The following is an 18319-nucleotide window of genomic DNA, read 5'->3' on the forward strand; positions in this document are numbered from 1 at the left end:
AGAGAATGTGAGAAGGTAGAAAAGAAAACTTTCAAAATTGTCACCGCAGAGTAAAAGTGTGAGGCCTGTTTGGAGATATGGAGGTGATTCAGGAGGTGGCAGGTTCAGCCCAGCCCCCTGGGTGCTCAGAGGGGCTGGGGTGAGGGTGGAGGTGGCAGGAGCGTTCAGGGCAACCGCTAGCTCCCAGAGGGACTTGCAAGGCCAGGAAGGAAGTGGGGAAAGGGAGGGTGGAGTGTGCAAGGACATCGTCAGTGGAGCTGTCCTGACCAGTGTCCCTGTCAGCAAGCTCTTTTGAATTCCCCTCATCCGGCCCAGCAGGGGTTTCCTCCACCCCAGCCCTGTCAGAAGCGTTTGCACTAGATGGATGGATCTCTCAGCCTGGGGAAGTGTGAAATGTGAAACAGAATGAGCAGAATGCAAGAAACATGTTGCTAAGAGCCACCAAGTGAAACAAAATCTGGAGTCCCTGGCATACTGGCATTGGCACCAGCGGCCCTGATACTTCCACCCACAGACAGAGGCGGGAAGCAGCAAGGCGCAAGAGCCGGCCAGCCTGTGGAGGCAGAGTCTAGGAGGGCCGTCGTGGTCCCTGGTCACAGCTCTTCCGGCTCATCTTCAAAGGATGCCTCAGATTTCTGACATCAGCCTCCACCTTGAAGGGGTCTGACCAAAACACAACCGCCACCGGACAGCTGAGACCCCTTTCTACCTGGGAGGGCCTGTGTGATGCCCTGCTTCCTCCAGTATCCCCTGGGGCCTCAGAGACAGATGGCTTCTGCTTCTGACCAAGCCTGGAACATCCCCTTTCATCCCTGCACCCCTGCATCCCTGCATCAGACCGCTCCCATGGGCCAGGTGCCATGTAACACTCTCTAACCCAGCCCACAGAACAAGCCTCTTACCACCTGCTGAAACTGAGTGGGACACACATAGGCAACCTGCGCATGTGGAGGTCACCCTGACCAATGGGGGACAGTGCCAACAGGTAACCATGTCCCCATTTTGTCTCCCCAGGTGGACAGTTGAAAGTTGCATGTCATTCGACTCTTCAGAAGGTCCCTTGGGATCAAGCACAAGGTGGCATACTCAGTGTGGCATCCTTGTACTGGCTCCACCACCTTCCCCACCCCCACTCACTGGGTTATGTCCCCAGTAAGCTGTCGGTGCACTCAGGCCATGGTCTTGGGCTCTGCATTCCAAGGGAAAACAGGATGAGACCCTCCCCATATCTAAGCCCTTCTGATTCGGGGCCCTGGTGTTTATTTTTGGTCCCTTCCCTAAGGTTAACATTTGGCAAGGGTCCATGCACCAGGCAAGTTCTTTAGAGAGCTGAGGGGTTAGCAGAGTTTTCTGGGACTGATAAATGTTTGAATGAGATGGCTTGTTTATTTAACTGATGGCTGCTGTCCCCTTTAGGTGTTCTTACTCCATTAAAAGGAATGTCCTTCAATTACTAATAAGTGACACCCTGCAATAGTAGCCCCGGGAGCAATGATTCCTGAGTCCAGACACTCCTTGGGGACCCAGAAGTGACCCCTGGCGGGCCTTGGAAGCCTTGCCTCACAGCACAGCCCCTCCCGCCTGGACTCTGGATGGTACTAAAATGGAACAAGTCTGCTTCCATCACCCTTTCCTTCATTTTTCAATCACAAGGGCCTTTTTGAGCTTGTGTGTGCCCAGCCCCAGTCCAACCTTGGAACTTCCACCTGGAAGATGACAGGCAAGAATCCAGATCCCCAAAGTCACAAAGGACCCAGGCGAGTGACAGACAGAGCTCCATCCTCAAACCTCAGACTCCAGAGCTGGAGTTGCACGGAGGACCAGGAAAAACCAAGGAAGCCCTGCTTTCTCCAGGAAGTGGCAGGACCGGAACGTCCCCACATTCAAGGTCTGACCAGGCACATGGCAGACAGGTCAGTCCTGAGGGGAAGGCTGTGTGGGGGTCTCCCAGACCTCAGGGGCATCTCGCGGACCACATCTGTGAGCCCTCATCACAGCCGGCATCTCCCATGGGGCGTGGAGGGAAGTAGAACTGACACCCTGGTCTGCTCTTCTTGAGCTTTTTTTGGTCTGTTCATCACTTCTGGGGCTGGGGTCTTGCTCCCCTACACCTGGGTCCTGCCCTCTCTACGGGACTGCAGAGGCAGAGTCCAGGAGGCAGGTGGCATCTGAGTCTCCCCAGACCCCCCCACCAGTGGCCATGACGTAGAGCTCTATAGGCACAGGGGAGTGACCAGAACGTGTCCCTACTTCATGGAGGATGGAGGGAACCACGAACACATCCTGAGAGGGGGAGGGAAGGCTTCTCAGAGGATGAAGAATTAGGCCGTGGTGGATGAGAGGGAACAGGAAGAAAGGGAGCAGCAGGAAGTGACAGCACACAGGCCCTGCCTGTCTTGCACCGCCTGCCTGCCTCCCCGTTGCACCCACACAAGTTTTGTCCTGAGAATCACCCCTCCCCGTGCTTGAGCTACGTGAAGGGATTTCTAACCCTTGCCGGCAAATGCACCTGAACTCAAACACCGAGTTTATCTGAAAGCAATGGGGCCATTAAATATTTTAAGCTGGGGGTGGGGGCCGTGAGGGTGGAGGTGTGGCTGTGGGGCTAATCAGATTTGCAGTGCAGAGACTTTATTCTTCAACTGCGTGGAAAGTGCTTTCAAAGGCGTTAAGGGTCTAGAAGCAGAAAGTCCAGTCGGAGGCTGTGGCTGCAGCCTGGAGGGAAGGAAGGGGACGGCAGGGGAGCTGGAATCTGCAGGACTGAGGAAGCAGAGTCAGAGGACTTGGTGAGAGGTGGTGCGGGCGGCGAGGGACGGGGAGGTGGTGAGGAAAGCTCCCAGGGTCCGGCTTGGCAGCTGGGTGAGTGGAGGAGCCCTCGCTGGCATGGAAGGGATTGCAGGAGGAGCCAGAATGGGACAGCCGTTGGTTAATTGAATCAGCGTGCTTTCTCCTAACTGTAGGCTCAGGACGGCTGAGACTGGGGATGGGGCTGGAGGCGGGAAACTGGTTTCTGGGTTGTTCTTTTGGTTGAGTTTCTTCTTTTGGTAGTGGACAGGTGAAACAAGAGAAAGAGAGTTTGGGAGCCTGGGGGAGGGAAGAAGTAAAGAAAATACCACAGAGGAGGGGGTGTAGAGGGCTTGGTCCACCAGAGGCAGCAGGAGTGCGGGGGAACACAGGGGCAGGCTACTCAAGCTAGAGGTGGGAGCAGGGAGCACAACAAGTGATTGGCAGCAGGTGAAAGGAAACCCACCTGGGTGTGACCTTAGTTTTAAACATTTCCCACTAGTACACTATTTTCCCACATGTAAACTATCCTGGGATTTGGGCCTCAGTGACCTTTACCTTATATGCTTAGAATACGGAGGACATCAAATTCCAACCATTAAACGAGGGGGTGTAATCCCAGATGCCTATGGGGGCCAAGCAAGTGACATAGATGAGAGACGGGGCCAAGGACAAGAAAGATCATGTGACCTTCAAGACAACTGCTGCTGCCCTCAGCCTCAGGGCCTGGGAGACTGTTGGGAGTGGTGGGGACTGCGGCAATCTCGACAGTGCTCATTTAAATGAGGCACTTAAACTATGAACCCAGTGTTCTTACCTCTTCTGATTCTTTTCAGAAAATATCTAGAAATCAAAACTTAAAAGCAAACATAAAAATAAAACAATTCCCAGCAGGTCAGAAAGAAAACTGTGGAGGGCTGGATTGAGCCTATAAGCCATGGATTTGTAACCTGTGCTTTCAATGAAGAATTCCTCTACATCCCAGCTCTCCACCTGGCCCCGTGGATTCAGACCCTTGGAAGCTGGAGCCCGGTGGATTCATCGTCTGTGAGGATGGAGAAAAACAGGAAGGTAGAGGGGCTTCTCTGGGAGCTAACAAAGAAAGATTTCTGAGGGCAGATCTCAAAATGTTAATCAGATTCAAGAGACATAAAACATGACAATTTAATGGTGTTTGGTGGAAACTGAAAATTCTTTAAGGTTCTAACTATCCTACATTGAATTCTAATACTTTTTTAATTATTAGATATAAAATGCTTATAATTTTAGGGGGAAATTAGACTTGGTAATTTATATTTCTTGTTTATACAGTACAATTTACTGATGAAAAAATGTGCTAAACTTATTGATTCATGACCATAATTGTTTAATTATTTATCATTGCAGAATGGTATTAGCATTGCTAATAATGCAGATGTGCACAAAGGCTGAGGAGTCAGATGCAGCTCTTGTCTGGGGGGCACGGGGCTCGGGGAGAGTTGTTTCAGGCCAGAGGGCAGGCTGCCTGAGACATGAGGTTCCCGAGCCATGCCTGTCTCCATGAAAATGACCACAGAAGAATTCTCCATCTGGGTAGCAGTAGAACTGTGGGGCCACACATGGATCTAGCCCTTCTAGATTCAGAGCTTGGGCCTGGGGATCAATTCTCAGCCACTGTAAGTGTCCTTTACTCTGCCCACAGCCCAGCTGGTCTCATCCACTCACGCTGCATGGCCCAGCTGACTCTACAGGGTCCAGGAGAGCTCAGTGAGAGCCAGGATCACAGAGGCTGGAAGGGGTCAACAGAAGGTTCTAACATCCCCCCAGACGGGCTACACATCCATGTTCTTCACCATCACCTAAATCCAGAGGGGAAGTAAATCTTAAAAAAGTCAAAGGTGATGCAAGACTTCAACTCCCAGCCCTACTCTCAGAACTAGTAGATCATCTGAACGAACCTACCCATTTTACAGACAGGGAAACTGAGTCTTAAAAAGAGGGCACAGATGTTCCGAGTAATAGTCGTCTGTAGCCTTCTGGAGAGAAGCTAGAGAAGTGGAGATGTCCAGAGGGCCCGGAATTTGAGTGAGTCTGAATTTCAGAACAGAGGACTGGCCTGCAGACACAAGTGGGAGTTGTCAGCACAAATGTGCTGGGGTAGATTGAATTATTGGTCCCAATTCCTCACTGTCCCATGATAGAATCATCCATCCACATTCTTGCCACAGCTCACTATGGGTCAAACATGCTTCCTGGGCCCCTGTCCTTGGGGTCCACCCAAAGACCACCAAACAGGTGATAAAATACACAATGGAAGAGGAAGCTTGAGGTGTTTGTGTGCAGGTGGTCTTGCTGGCTTGAGCTTCGGCTTCCACCTCCAGAAGATCATGCCTGTGTCGCTGGGCCCCAGAATGAGGCAGAACTACTCCAGCCAACCACAGAGGCACAGGTGAGAAATGCATGCTCACTGCTGTCTGACACTGTGTTACTTGTGTTTGTTACGTGGCACTAGTTAACTGACAAGGTGAGCTTTCAAGCCGTGGGATTAGGTAAGATCACCCAGGGAGGGAGAGGAGTGGAAAAGAAAGCCAAGGAATAAACCTGACCAACTCAGCATTTAGAGTAGAGGACATCCAAGAGCCACTAGGCAGAAAGACAAACAAAAAACATGACAGTGGGTAGTGGAGGCCAAGAAAGGCCAAGAAAGATTTCAAATAGGAAACCTACACAGTGCATGTTGCTAAGAGGTCAACTAACATGAGAGCAGGGAGGCCTATTGGATTTGTGCCCATCAAGATCAGTATAGGGTGGAATCCAGTGATGAAGGCTGGGCTTCAGAAGCCAAATAATGAGCAACTGGTGACAAGACAATAGGTCCAGGGAGCTCAGACACCCATCAGCAGAGGGTGGACAAAAGGGTTTGGAACTTCTAAGGTGTCCACGTCCAGTGGCCCAGCAGTTGATAGGCAGAGCAGACAGGATAAGCTCCTTGTTGCAGACAAGTAATTGAAGGGCAGAGGGGACGAAGCAAAGCCTAGACCTGCTGTGGAGGAGAAGCAAGCGGCTGCACAGAGCAACATCTGGGCCGGCCCAAGGAGCCTCGGGCCCTGGGGTCCTGTCCTTCCCCTGCGTGCCCAGACTGCCCACTCGGAGTGCTCTGCCTCTGCAGGTCTCTGATGCCTCCCATCTAGCTTAGCACAGGCCGCTGGAGGGCAGGTTCTGCCACTCATCCTCCCATGAGTTTGGCCCATGGATGGAAGGAATGCTGGCCACGCTGGCTGCCATTTGGGCCTGGATTTAAAATTCCTAAGTACCCAGCTGTGGCCCTGAAAGCCACTGCCATGGAGAGGTTCCTAAGCCCCCAGGCTTAGCAGAAAAACTCTTCGTTTGGCCTGAAGCCCCCTCCCAAGGTGAGTGAGAAGCTCATGTATCAGAATGAATTGTTAAAAAGAAAAAGAACGTAACTGACACACTGAATTTTTGTTGTGTTTGTTTTGGTGGTCTGGAGGGTTCTGCTGGGGCTACTCACGGTCATCTCTTTTCCCTTCCCCACAATGAAAAGGCAAGGCAACCCTGGGCATCTGAAGTGCATCACTGCCCCCAAACCCTCCAGCCTGGGAGTTTCAAACCCACTGAAGTGGATGAGGGGAGGCCCCCAGAGGGCACGGAGAGGGGATGGCGCAGTGCTGGGGCTGTGAATGCAGACATGGACACAGCCCGCCTGCCCAGAAGAGAGAGGCTTGACTTCCCCAAGCCTGAGGAAAGGGTGCCATTTAGCCAAGTGGCCATAGGAACAGGCCAACCATACAAGCCCACGTCTCTCCCTGGTTTCCCAGTGCCTTCCGGCGCTGACCTTGTGCCTGGTCTGGGACAAGAGAAAAGGGGCCTTGGTCATGTCCACACAGTCCCTGCCAGCTGGGGTCCAGAGTCTCCGTCTGACTTGGAGGAAGTAAAGAAGGATGACTGCCTCTCCCCTCCAGAAGCTGCTGAGCAAACCTGTGCCCAAACACGCCTCCCTCCAGGGTGGGGAGGGGTATCTCCCCATCGTGTGGCTCCAAGAGAGGGAGGCCGGTGGACAGCAGGCGCCCTGGCGCCCTGTTCTCAGTCCCTGAGGCTTCCCTCAGCCTCCCTGTAAGGCTGGTTGCCACTCTCTGGAGGCACGACCCCCCGCTGCCCCACTCTGTGGAGCTTGCTCTGAGCCCTGGCTTCCCTGGAAGCAGTGTCAGTTCATGACTTGTGCATTTCCAACAGCTTCACCGCTTGGTTTGGGCCAGAACTTTTATTCCCCTCAACACACGTGTTTGTCTCTGAATCAGTGAGCTCCCTGTTTATACAGAGCTTGCCACTTTGCTGTCTCTAATGCTCACTAGAGGCCATGTGTGCTAGAGTTCAAAGCCTGAATTTGGGGCTCAAACCCCAGCTTTGCCACTTACTAGCACATGTGATCTTGGCCATTCATTTGCCCTTCCTAGGCCTCAGTTTTCTCATCTGTGAAATGGAAATCGTAATTCCCATCACATAGAGTGTTGTGAGAATTTGACAGGATAAGATGTGTAGAGTACCCAAGGGCGGTGCTGAAGGGCTGAGGCAGGAGGGTGATGAGATGGAAGAACAGAACGCAGGGAGACAGAGATGAGGCACATTGCTGGCACCCTGGGAGGGGTGGTGGGGCCTGGACCGAGAGCACACGGAGACACACAGGCAACCCCTCTGCACACAGACAAGCACTCATGTGTGTGCACACACTCACTCATCAGAGTGCACGCAGCCAGGACACACAAACCTGCTCGAATAGGCTTATGTGCACACGTCTACACACACAGATACACACGTCCTCGCCTACGTACATATACACACATGAAATAATATCAAACAACCTTTACCGAGTGCTGCTATTGCAAAGCGCCCTTCCAAGCACGCTCCACATCTTCACTCCTTTCACAGCGAAGCCCTGTGAGGTAGGGGCCTCATGATCCCCATTTCACATGGGAGTAAACTAAGCCTGGCTCTGAGGCTCCTGCCTGCTACCCCAGGGACCAGGGCTCAGGCCTTGCTTACACCTGGGAGCTGCAGCTGGAGATGATAGAAAAGAAGGATTGCAGCTCAACAGGAAGCAAAATGCCCTTCTGATTAGAAATGCCCCAGCTGGTCCCTGCCTTTGGGTGAAAGGCCAGGCCCTGAGGAACTCCCACAGAGCCCGACAACTCATGGAGGCCCAGCCCGTCTGCAGCAGCCTCTGGCAGCCAGTTGCCTCTAACAGTGGCAAGGCTGTGACCAACGGCCAAGCCCCCAACCAGACACCCAGACGTAATGCCCACTTGCTGGCAAAGGGCCCCAGGGCTGCCTCCATTCCCTGGCAGGAGGCCTAGGGAGAGGGTGTGTACAGTGTGGCGAGTACAGGAGAGAGTGCCTTGAAAGGCAGAGGCTGAGGTCCTCCTGTGCCATGGGGTTCCCTGTCCCTGGTGCTGATTCAGGAGACACCCCCCCCCCACCAACCGCCTGGCACCTCTCACCCAGCCCTGTGCTGCCTGGCCCACTCTGTCCCCTAAGTGCCACTTTTCAGGAGATCAGGCCTGGCTATGCCACCAGCTCCATCATGCACACATTCCCAAAATATTTGCTGAGTGTCCACTATGTGGTGGGCACAGAGCCACTTGATCCCTGGGCAGGAGCCTTTCACACACTCCTTGGTGAGAGTCAGGTTGGGAGAGCAATGCCTCCGTTCTCCAGATAAGGCACTGAGCGAGGCCCAGGAAGAGTGCTGATCTTGCCTTGGGTCCCATGGGGTAGGCAGCTCTCAGCAACCCCCAGGCCTAGGGCCCAGGCAAGGGTTGTGCTTTTTCAATGGAATGTGCCTCTCACCGTGGTCCAGCGAGAACACGGGGCCAGACCTGCAGCACACAGCAGAGCCCAAGCCGCGGGGAGCTGGGTCCAGCCAGGCTGCGTCCTCACTCCGCGTGCATGCTGGAACTCCGTGGCTAGCGATGCTCAGCCATTCCCAGGACTCTGGTGAACACCCCTCCTCTCCGAGGTTAACAGGATAAAGGCTGGGTAAGGAAACTACTCATTTTCCCTGCTCGCAAAGAAGCAATTATGCGACTTTCTAACGTGGTTTCAAGTATATTTTGCAAACTAGGACTCAGACAAATATTAATGGCAGCAAATTACAGTACTTAGCAGAATTATCACCTAGCAAAGAGGCGCTTTTAATCTATAAAAAATATCAACAAAAGATGTAAATATGAACCCCTCAATGGGTGGTGTATCTTGAAGAAAATATACATCTAATCTCACAGTGTGCTACCTCTAATACCTGGGGAGAAGGTTAACAATTCTGAGACGTTCCCCATGGCTAGAGAATATATTTTGATGTAGATTTGTGGATATCAGAGACTTTAAATCTATTGTATAATCATAAGGCGGGAGGGAGGAGCCGGCCACCTATTTCTCTGTGATAGGAAGGCAGCCCTTGAGGGCTGTTTAAATAGTTCCACTTCCCTTCCTGAAGCTCCTGGCTCCTGGGGCTTCACCAGGAACCGAAGGCCTCTCCCTCGGGGAGACAGCGCTGGCCGGGTCCTGGGTCCTGTCAGGGGCGGGGCTGAGCATTCAGTCCCATAGCCCCTCTTCAAGATGGGGAGACTGATGCAGGGCTGCTGATAATGGGGTAATGGAGCCTGTGAAAGGAAAACTATCTCAGTCTCACGATGTTGCTGGGGGTGTCCATGAAATGAGAGAGCCAAGAGTGTGACCTCAACTGTTGTAGGACATGTATATGTGTGTGTGTGTGTGTGTGTGTGTGTGTGTGTGAGAGAGAGAGAGAGAGAGAGAGAGAGAGAGAGAAACAGAGAGTGAGGATTCCCTACGACACCATCACAGGATCCCTGGGGCCCCTACAGTCACCCACTGACTTCCCAGGGGCCACACTCAGCAGCAGGGCCCTGACAGCCCTCCTGGGCCTCCCTCTCCCTCCCTGTGGCTGAGACAGACCTGGGGCAAATATCCAAATAACCCCAACCAGCAGCCACAATCAAGGTAGAAGAATGGTCCTTGGAGGCTGTGAGGGAACAATGATCTAATCATGTTAACAGATGCCAATCCCCCATGTTATCCCTCGGACTCTGGGCCTCAAGCCTGAACTCAAGGTCTAGAGCAAACCCTTTCCCTTCAGTTCTCAGGGCAGGGCCCAGGGCCCCCATGGGCTCTAAACTGTGGCTCAGCTGTAGTCTTAAAGGACCAGTGAGGAGAGACGTGTCATTTGGGTTTCACTATCTCCTAAACTTGTCCCCTAGATTTTTTCATACTCTCTTCTGTACGTCCCCATAAGGAAAGTTAAGCTGGACTTGAGTTTCATTGATTGCTATGAACTGTTGAAGCCTAATCCCCAATGTGATGGTATTTGAAGGTGAGGCCTTTGGGAGGTGATTAGGTCATGAGGGTAGAGCCTCTCTTTCCTCCATGTGAGGATACAGCCAGAAGGTGCTGGTCTGCAAACCAGGAAGAGCATTAGTGGTACCTTGATCTTGGACTACCAGTCTCCAGAATGGTGAGAAATTTCTGTTGTTTAAGCCACCCAGTCTATGGTATTTGTTATGGTAGCCTGAGCAGACTAAGACAGTGATTCATATTACCAGTACATATTATATATTATATAATATTATATATTATATATATAACACTGGATAGTAGATTTATGTTCACATATCACCAAAACCCCTCATTTCTTTATTCATTATTTCTTACTGTTCCTTTCCACTAGGGAGCCTGACTCACCATCCACTACGGCCAGCCCACTTTCCCTCACACACACACACACACACACACACACACCCCCCCCACACACACACCTTCACCAGTAACACCCCAAGGTCTCCCCTAACAGCCCCTTCTTCAAGGAGCCTTCCCACCAGCCCCTGCCGATCCCCACCCTCCCCTCCATTATTCATTCACATTTTCCTAGGCATTCTCTCTCCTCTTGGAATTCACCACATAAATATTACATTTATCTATGTGTTTCTTAAAAATTAGTGTCTGGTTCCCACCCCTCTCCCTGGAGACAGAAAGCACTAAGAGGGCAGGGACCTGGGCTTTTGTTTGTCGCTTTTTGTGATTCCATTTTGGCTCACTGGCATCTCTCCAGACCCTGATATCCATATTTTTTGATGAGTGAGTGAGTTTGGATACACCCCATGGTGGCTGGCCCTTTCCTTCTCCTGGTTGATAACAGCATCACTAAGGAAACTGCTTCTCTAGGGCTCTCATGTGGAAGCCATGCCCAGAAGTGTTTTTGGAGCCTGTGTCTCCATCTGTTTAGATATCATTCTCACGTTCTGCCCATAGGTGGAGAGAACTTGCCAGCAAAACCCCTATCTGTACACACCTGGGCTCTCAGCCTGCCCTGCAGTTCCTGTAAGCCATCCGCAGGGCCTCCCATCCTTACCTATCATATTCCCAGCATTACCTGGGCTTCCCACAAACCATCAGCAGGGCCTCCCACTCTTACCCACCCACATTCCCAGCATGCTTTGGGGTAACCACAGCCATTTCCATCCATGACCTGGGGTCAAAGCCACTTCTGGGGTTACCGCTGCTTATCTCCAAAAGGAGTTGGGGCGTTTGTAATTCAGCTGAGGCTAGCTCATAAAACCACATTAAAAGACAGCTACTTAAACAATTATGACTCTGTTTATTGTTTTTCTTTAAAAAGGAAGTTATTCTTCATAGTTAATTTGTTCTGCAACCCATGAGATTTATCTGGCTTGGTTAGCTCTCTTGGCCGCCACCACTTGTTATCTACAACAACTTTTATTCATTTACTTCACTACCTTCAGTGAGCTGTCTGCAGGAGGCTGGGCCAGGAGGGAAGGAGGCTCAACAGCTACAGTGCGGAATGGGGGAGGGGGAGGTTATACCTCTGGCTTCTGGGTGGGGGAAGGGAACTTTGACTGGGGGCTCGATGGGAAATTTCTGTCACTTGTATGAAAACTGGGCCTTTTTACTTGCCGTTTGGAGCTGCAGCTGCAGAGTAAATGCTTTTTGTGAGGACACCAATCTATTGTGCACTGAACGGGCTTCAGTTCCTGACCCTGTGGGACCTTAGGCAAGTCACTTAACCTCTCAGTGCCGCAGCCCCCTAGCCGTAAACTGCACATGTCAGGCCCATCCCCACCTCTCTCACCACCTATTTCCAGAATTAATTGGATAATGCTCACATAGTGCTTTGAGTTTCCCAGAAAGAGGGGCACCTGAAACACAGGACAATTATTCTAATTATAACTGCCTCAGACCTGTGTACATAATTTTGCCTTTTAATGTTATCTCTGTACATAATGGTTGAAGAGGAAAGGCCACTTTTCCCAAAGGGAATGGTTTTAAGAAGCTCCATTTTCAAAAAAGAACGGAGCTTATAAAATAGAAGCACGTTCACTCCTGCCGGCGCTTGTAAAACTTCCCTCCAGCCAGTCCCCGCAGACAGCCTCTGAGGTCTTCAGCCATGATTGGCGGGAGCAGCCAGACAGGGAAACGTGGCTCCTTCCCCAGGGACTCAGGCCACCGGAAGGGCATCGTGATGAAGGTGGCCACTTCCCTCTTTGGTCTCTAAAATGGGTTGGTGTGGGGTCCTCTGGGCACACAGTGGGGTGGGCCAGCTCATCGTAGAACCAGCTCTGTGCTCCAGCTTGGTCAGGCCAGCCACGGTCCACTTGCCTAATTCATGGCTAGGCCTGCGCTGCTGTGTCTGCACTGCTCCTTCAACACACAGCTTGAAGTTCAGGGCTGGATGCAGAGCCAGTTAGAATTGAGCCAGCTAACCATGTTGGTGTACACAGACAAGAGGCAGAGGAGGTACAGAGAGAAGTGAGGGGTGAAGCTGGGTGGGCCCGGGAGAGGGCTAGAGAGAAGCTGCAGAGGAAGATCTGGTTCCCCTGGGGCTCGTGGTACCCATGCCCCTTATTCTTCCCATTCTCCGAGCTCCTTCAGTAAGCCCCTGTGACTAGGACTGATGAAGCACACTCCGAGCCTGGCAACACAGCTTCCCTCCCAAAGTTGCTCCCTGGGTCGAGCCATGGCTAGATGCTATAGAGACAGGGCTGTACCACTCGGGGGATTGCTTGGAAACCGGACCTTCCCCCACATCTCAGGACCAGCAACAGCAGCAGAAGCCCACCATTCACCAGTGGCAGACTCTGTCCTGGACACAGACACACACTGCTTCATCTAAACTCACAGGGGCCAGATGAGGGGGTGCTAGCATCACCCCAGGGAAGAAATCAAAACTGCCAGAGTTGAACTTGTTCACAGGGCCGAATAGCAGGGAACCCCGGGATTTGAACTAGTTCTCTCTGACTCCTGACCTCAAGCTCTTGCCACCCGCTCTACTGCATCTCAAGATCCTGCACCCCCTCCCTGATGCCTGCCACCCCAAGGGCACAAAGGGTAGACTCTGAGGCAGCAGGTAGCCCAGCCCCCACCTGGTGACCCCCATCCCTGGGACAAGCTAAGGTCTCTCCAAGCCTTGGCTCTTCCGTGAGCCAGCTGCTAGGTTTTGGCCAAGGTATCTACCTGGTCCGGGCTTCCTCAGCTGTAAAATAGGAATAATAATATTTCTTAGCAGAACTTTTGTGGAAATCAAATAAAAGAACATAAAGAGCTTTGTCAGCTCAGAACTTCTACATGAACGTGAGCTCTTCATCCTTGTGCCTCCTGACTCCACTGACGGTCTCCAGTCTCCTTTGTAGGAAGCCAACAGACGGATGTTGCCAGCGTGGCCCTCAGATCCGGAATTCCCGGGGACTGAGGCAGGAATCGTGATGGGGCCTTGCCCTGCATGGCTCCCTGTCTGAACTCGTCTCATTCTCATGAAGTCAAGCCCTGGATCTTCAGGGAGTCTCACCCAGGAATGTCAGGAGAGGGGTCTCAGGACAGGAATCTACAGCAGGGCTAGCCTTATTGAATTGGAGGTGATGGTGTGATCCATATAACCAGGTGCTGTCACCTGGGGCTCCTCCCAGGAAGTCCCCAAGTCAGTGTGTCCCTTTGGGGAGCAAGGCACAGATGAGAGCCCCCAAGGGCATTTCTGCACACCACATCTCTGATTGGCTGTGGCTGAGACCCATCCCATCCAAAGGTCTGGAAGAACCACATTTAGTTCAAGCTAGAGAGTGAGTTTGATGAACCAAGAAAGCATCTGTCAAGCTACCCGCCAGCCTTCGCTGACGGCCAAGCCATATGCTCAATGCCGGGAGGACCAAGGTGGGACACAGAGAGAGGGAATGTGAGGGTCCAACCTTGGGAAGCCCTGAGTCTGCAGGGGAGGCTAAGAGGAATCCTCGCCTTACTCGGGCCCAGGAGAGGCTGAGATTGCTGCGCAGGGAGGAGGGGCAGGAGAGTGATAAGCTGGAAGAAGGAAGGACTGGTTAGAAGCAGAGAGGCTACCTCTGCCTGCCAGGCCAGCTCGTGCAGGTCCAGGAGTACAGGGGATGGGTGTCGGCGCACCGTGTGGCAGGATGGACAGGCTTGTTTGGCTGTCCTGGGATCATGGACAAGTCACTAACCTTCAGGGCACTGTCACTTCCTAAGCGATAAAACAGCATCAGAGGACTGTGGGGAGGAAGCATATCATCATTATGCTGGTTTTTATGACTGGCAACTAATAATGATTACTAACTGCACAGAGATGAGTGCTTTATAGGAATTATCTAAGTTTAGCTTCCCCCAAATCTTATGAGATGTACTATTCCCATTTTAGAGAAGGGGAAATTGACACATAGCAAGATGGTGTAATTTGACCAAGACAAGTTAATGCTGGGTCTGGATTTGAACCCCAAGCCTTTCTACTTAATCAGGCCCTTAGCCCAGAACCAAGCTCATGGCTGGGTGACCATGTGAAGCAGCACTGGCTGGAGGAATAGAACGTAAGCCACACAGGCAATCTTTAATTCTCTGGTAGCCAAATAAAAGAATCGAGTGAAATTAATTTTAATAATGTATTTTATTTAATCCAACATATCCAAAAGATTATTTAACATGTATTCAGTGTGAAAAATATTGAGCTATTTTACATTCTTTTTCTCCTACTAAATCGTTAAGATCTGGTGTGAATTTACACTTCCAGCCACTATTCAAGCACTCAAAAGCCAAATGTGGCACCTGATGGACAGCACAGGTAGAAGTTACCCTTCAAAGCAACACTCTTGGAGGGGAAAGGAGGTGTCATTAATAATTAAGAGGAGGCAGTGCTTCCCTGGTGGCGCAGTGGTTGAGAGTCCGCCTGCTGATGCAGGGGACGCGGGTTCGTGCCCCAGTCCGGTGAGATCCCACATGCCGCGGAGCAGCTAGGCCCGTGAGCCATGGCCTCTGAGCCTGCGCGTCCGGAGCCTGTGCTCCGCAACGGGAGAGGCCACAACAGTGAGAGGCCCGTGTACCGCAAAAATAATAATAATAATAATAATTACGAGGAGGCAGCAGGCATAAACCCAGACACCCCAAAAAACCAGTCCCGGTGGATGCTTGGGAAAGGCAGGTCCCCACCTCTGCAGCCTGAAGCCTCCCAGGGCCTGCGCTCCCTCCCATCTGCACCATCTCTCCTCCCTTCCTCTGCCTTAGTAATCTTTTCAATGAGCCTGTCAGTGCCTTTGTTAGTCCACTCTATTTTATACGTGTCTGCCCTTATCCTTACTACTTCCTTTCTTGTTTCCTTGGGTTTGTTCTTTTTCCAATCTCTAGAGTTGAATTTGTAGCTCATGTGCTGTCAACCTTTCTTGTTTCCTGATAAATGTATTTAAAAGGCATAAATTTCCCTCGATGTACTGCTTTCTCTGTGTCTCACACATGACATGTAGCATCCTCAAGATCAATCCATTCTAGGTTCTCCTAATTTATTATTTGTTTTAAATATGTTATTTAGCTTCCAAACACATAAGAATTTTTAGCTATCCTTTTGCTTTTAATTTCTAATATTATTCCACGGTGACTAGAGCACATCATATATACCTTAATGAACCCTTGGAATATATGGTGACTTCTTTTATGGCCTATCACATGGCTTATTTTTGTAACTCTTCTGCTGTTGGGCCATTCCCTTCTCCTAAGAAGCCATTCACTGCCAGGTACAGCTTCTTGAAAGCACCAGTTAATTCATGGCATCCCTTGTCCGAACCCATCCTTAGCTACAAGCCAGGCCTCACAAGTCCCCCAAGTCTGAGGTTGGCCTCAAGATCTCCCCATGACCCAGCCCCTCCAGCTTCAGGCACCACTTCCACACTCCCTGCCCTCCACCTTCCTGCTCTAAGGGTTCAGCCATGGCTGTCACTCTCCTGGGTCTGCATCAAAGAAACCCCAGGTCAAGAAGGAGCCACAGAAGGAGTCCCACTGGGCAGACAGCTGGGACAGGGAGGGCAATTTCCTGGGCATCCAGCGAGCCATCAGTCGAAGTAAACAACAACGGGAATAATAACAGCTCCCTCTTAATGAGGACAATGTAAGACAAGGAGCTGAGAGCTTTACATGAATGCATTACCTCATTTAATCCTAACAACCTCAACAGTATCCATAACCTTTATGTTACAGCTGAGAAAACAGGGGCCACAAAGGAGGGGTCACTTGCCCAAGGCTTGGTCTGGCTACAAAGCTGGAGAACTAGGCTACCCCACTGAGAACAAGAAAGGAAAATCAGGATAGGAAGGCAAAAGGGATTTTCCCAGGCCCCAGAGGCAGTCAGTGGGGCCTTGGGGTCAACCAGTCATCCAGGGTCTGCTCATCACCTCCAAGAGAACCACGGGCAGAACCCAGAAAGCCTCACTGCCACGAAAGCGAGAACCGCCTCCCCAGGGACAAGGGGCCCACGAAGCTGGCAACCCCAGAAAGAGGTCGGACCCATTTTTATGTGGTCAAGACAGAGTTCCCATCACCTCAGAACACCTCATAGTGACCCCCACAGTCGGGGGACCTGGAAGGGAACAGATGGCAAGGGGCACTTGCGATTTGCTCCTGGACTTGTTTCCCTCCGTCGGGTGCCAGAGGGAGCCCAGAGCATGTGGAAAATTTACCGACAGGCGGGTAGACCCTGACTCCAGCCTCACAAATACAGCCCAGATAAAGCCATACACAAGCTCTGCCATGGTCCAGACACCTCGTTCCTATTTCTTCTTCCTCCCAGAGCCAAGCCCGCCAAAGGTCATGTACAAGATAGAATTTGACACAATAAGACTCCACTCCCATGTTAATGCCTCTCAGATCGGGCCTGCAAAAAGTGAAATAATAAATTTAGGAAAACAAGCAGAATGACCTGTCTGGTTGGTTGGTTTTTCTAGATACCATCTACATATTTTAGAAACGTGCAACCTTCTAATAGAAATGAATAAACTACTCAACCATAAAGTTGCTATAGAAGATATGCTTGTTCTGATTCGAAAGGGCATCTGCTATCTGCAATATTGATAATACTTTTCAAATTTCATCTGCTTTTGTTTGCATTCTGTGTCGTCTGTTTAAACACACTGGGAATAATAATGAATCCCTGCATTATCTCTACTTTTTCAAGGCCGAACATATAACTTTATCACAAAAATAATTAAAATTCTTTGGCACTCTTGTATCTTTTCCATTAAACGTTATCAACCAGTGACAATAAACTAACATGAGCCCAAGGCTGGCCATGGGCTGCCTTTACAAAGAATGCATTTGTCCCCGGGCAAGAGACATGAATTTTCAGTTTACAGGGTCAGACAATCCTGAAGTTTTTTACAGAAGGAGACCACAAATCTATACCTCCTGTCCCCTAACGGGGGCTGGCGGTGGGCACGGGCGCCCCATAAATTCTCAGGCAAGAATACACTTTAACAGGCAAAAAACCTTGGCAGCTCAGTAATTCTGAGCTGCAAATTTAAATATTTTACATATCATTAGACATTAAAAACAAAGATTTATGCGGCTCGTCTCTGCGGAGTGAGGACCCTGTTGACTTCACCCACAGCCGTGAATCTGCGTGAGCTTCCTTAGCTGAGCGTCTTCAGCAAAGGAAGCGCTTCAAGTGGAGGCTGCCTCTAAATCACAGCTTTTATTTTCCCGCCATCAGGAGGCACTTGAGGAGACCCCTCCGCTGAGCAAGGCCTCCACCAGCACCCTGGCCTGCAATGCAGTGACCGTAGGCGGGACCCAGCCTCCCCACCTGGCCAGGCCCAGCAGGCAGGAGCCCCTGCTCTACAGCCTCGGGCCCAGGGGCTCCCTGCCAGGATGCACTGTGCAGGGAGGCTGGGCTGGGGGCCTGCTGGGTACTTCTCAGAGGCCGGTTAACACACACCCCTGGGCCCTTGGTTGACAGCCTCAGATGAGGAAGAGAAGGAGAGGGACGGGGAGAGGGAGACAGAAGAGGCAGAACTTCCCACGGCCACAGGCTGTGCTCCTCAATGGCCTGGCCCACAGCGTCCCACTGCACAGCTGTGCCCAGGAGTCCCTCCTTGATATACCCACACTTGTCTCAAAAGCCTTCCTACACTTCAAGCTGTTCACAGCCCTCACTAGGTAGGAAGACCCTCAGCTCCCAGAGGCCTCCAGCCCATTC

This window comes from Globicephala melas, chromosome 19 (assembly GCF_963455315.2).
Source record: "Globicephala melas chromosome 19, mGloMel1.2, whole genome shotgun sequence".
In the NCBI taxonomy this organism is placed as follows: Eukaryota; Metazoa; Chordata; class Mammalia; order Artiodactyla; family Delphinidae; genus Globicephala; species Globicephala melas.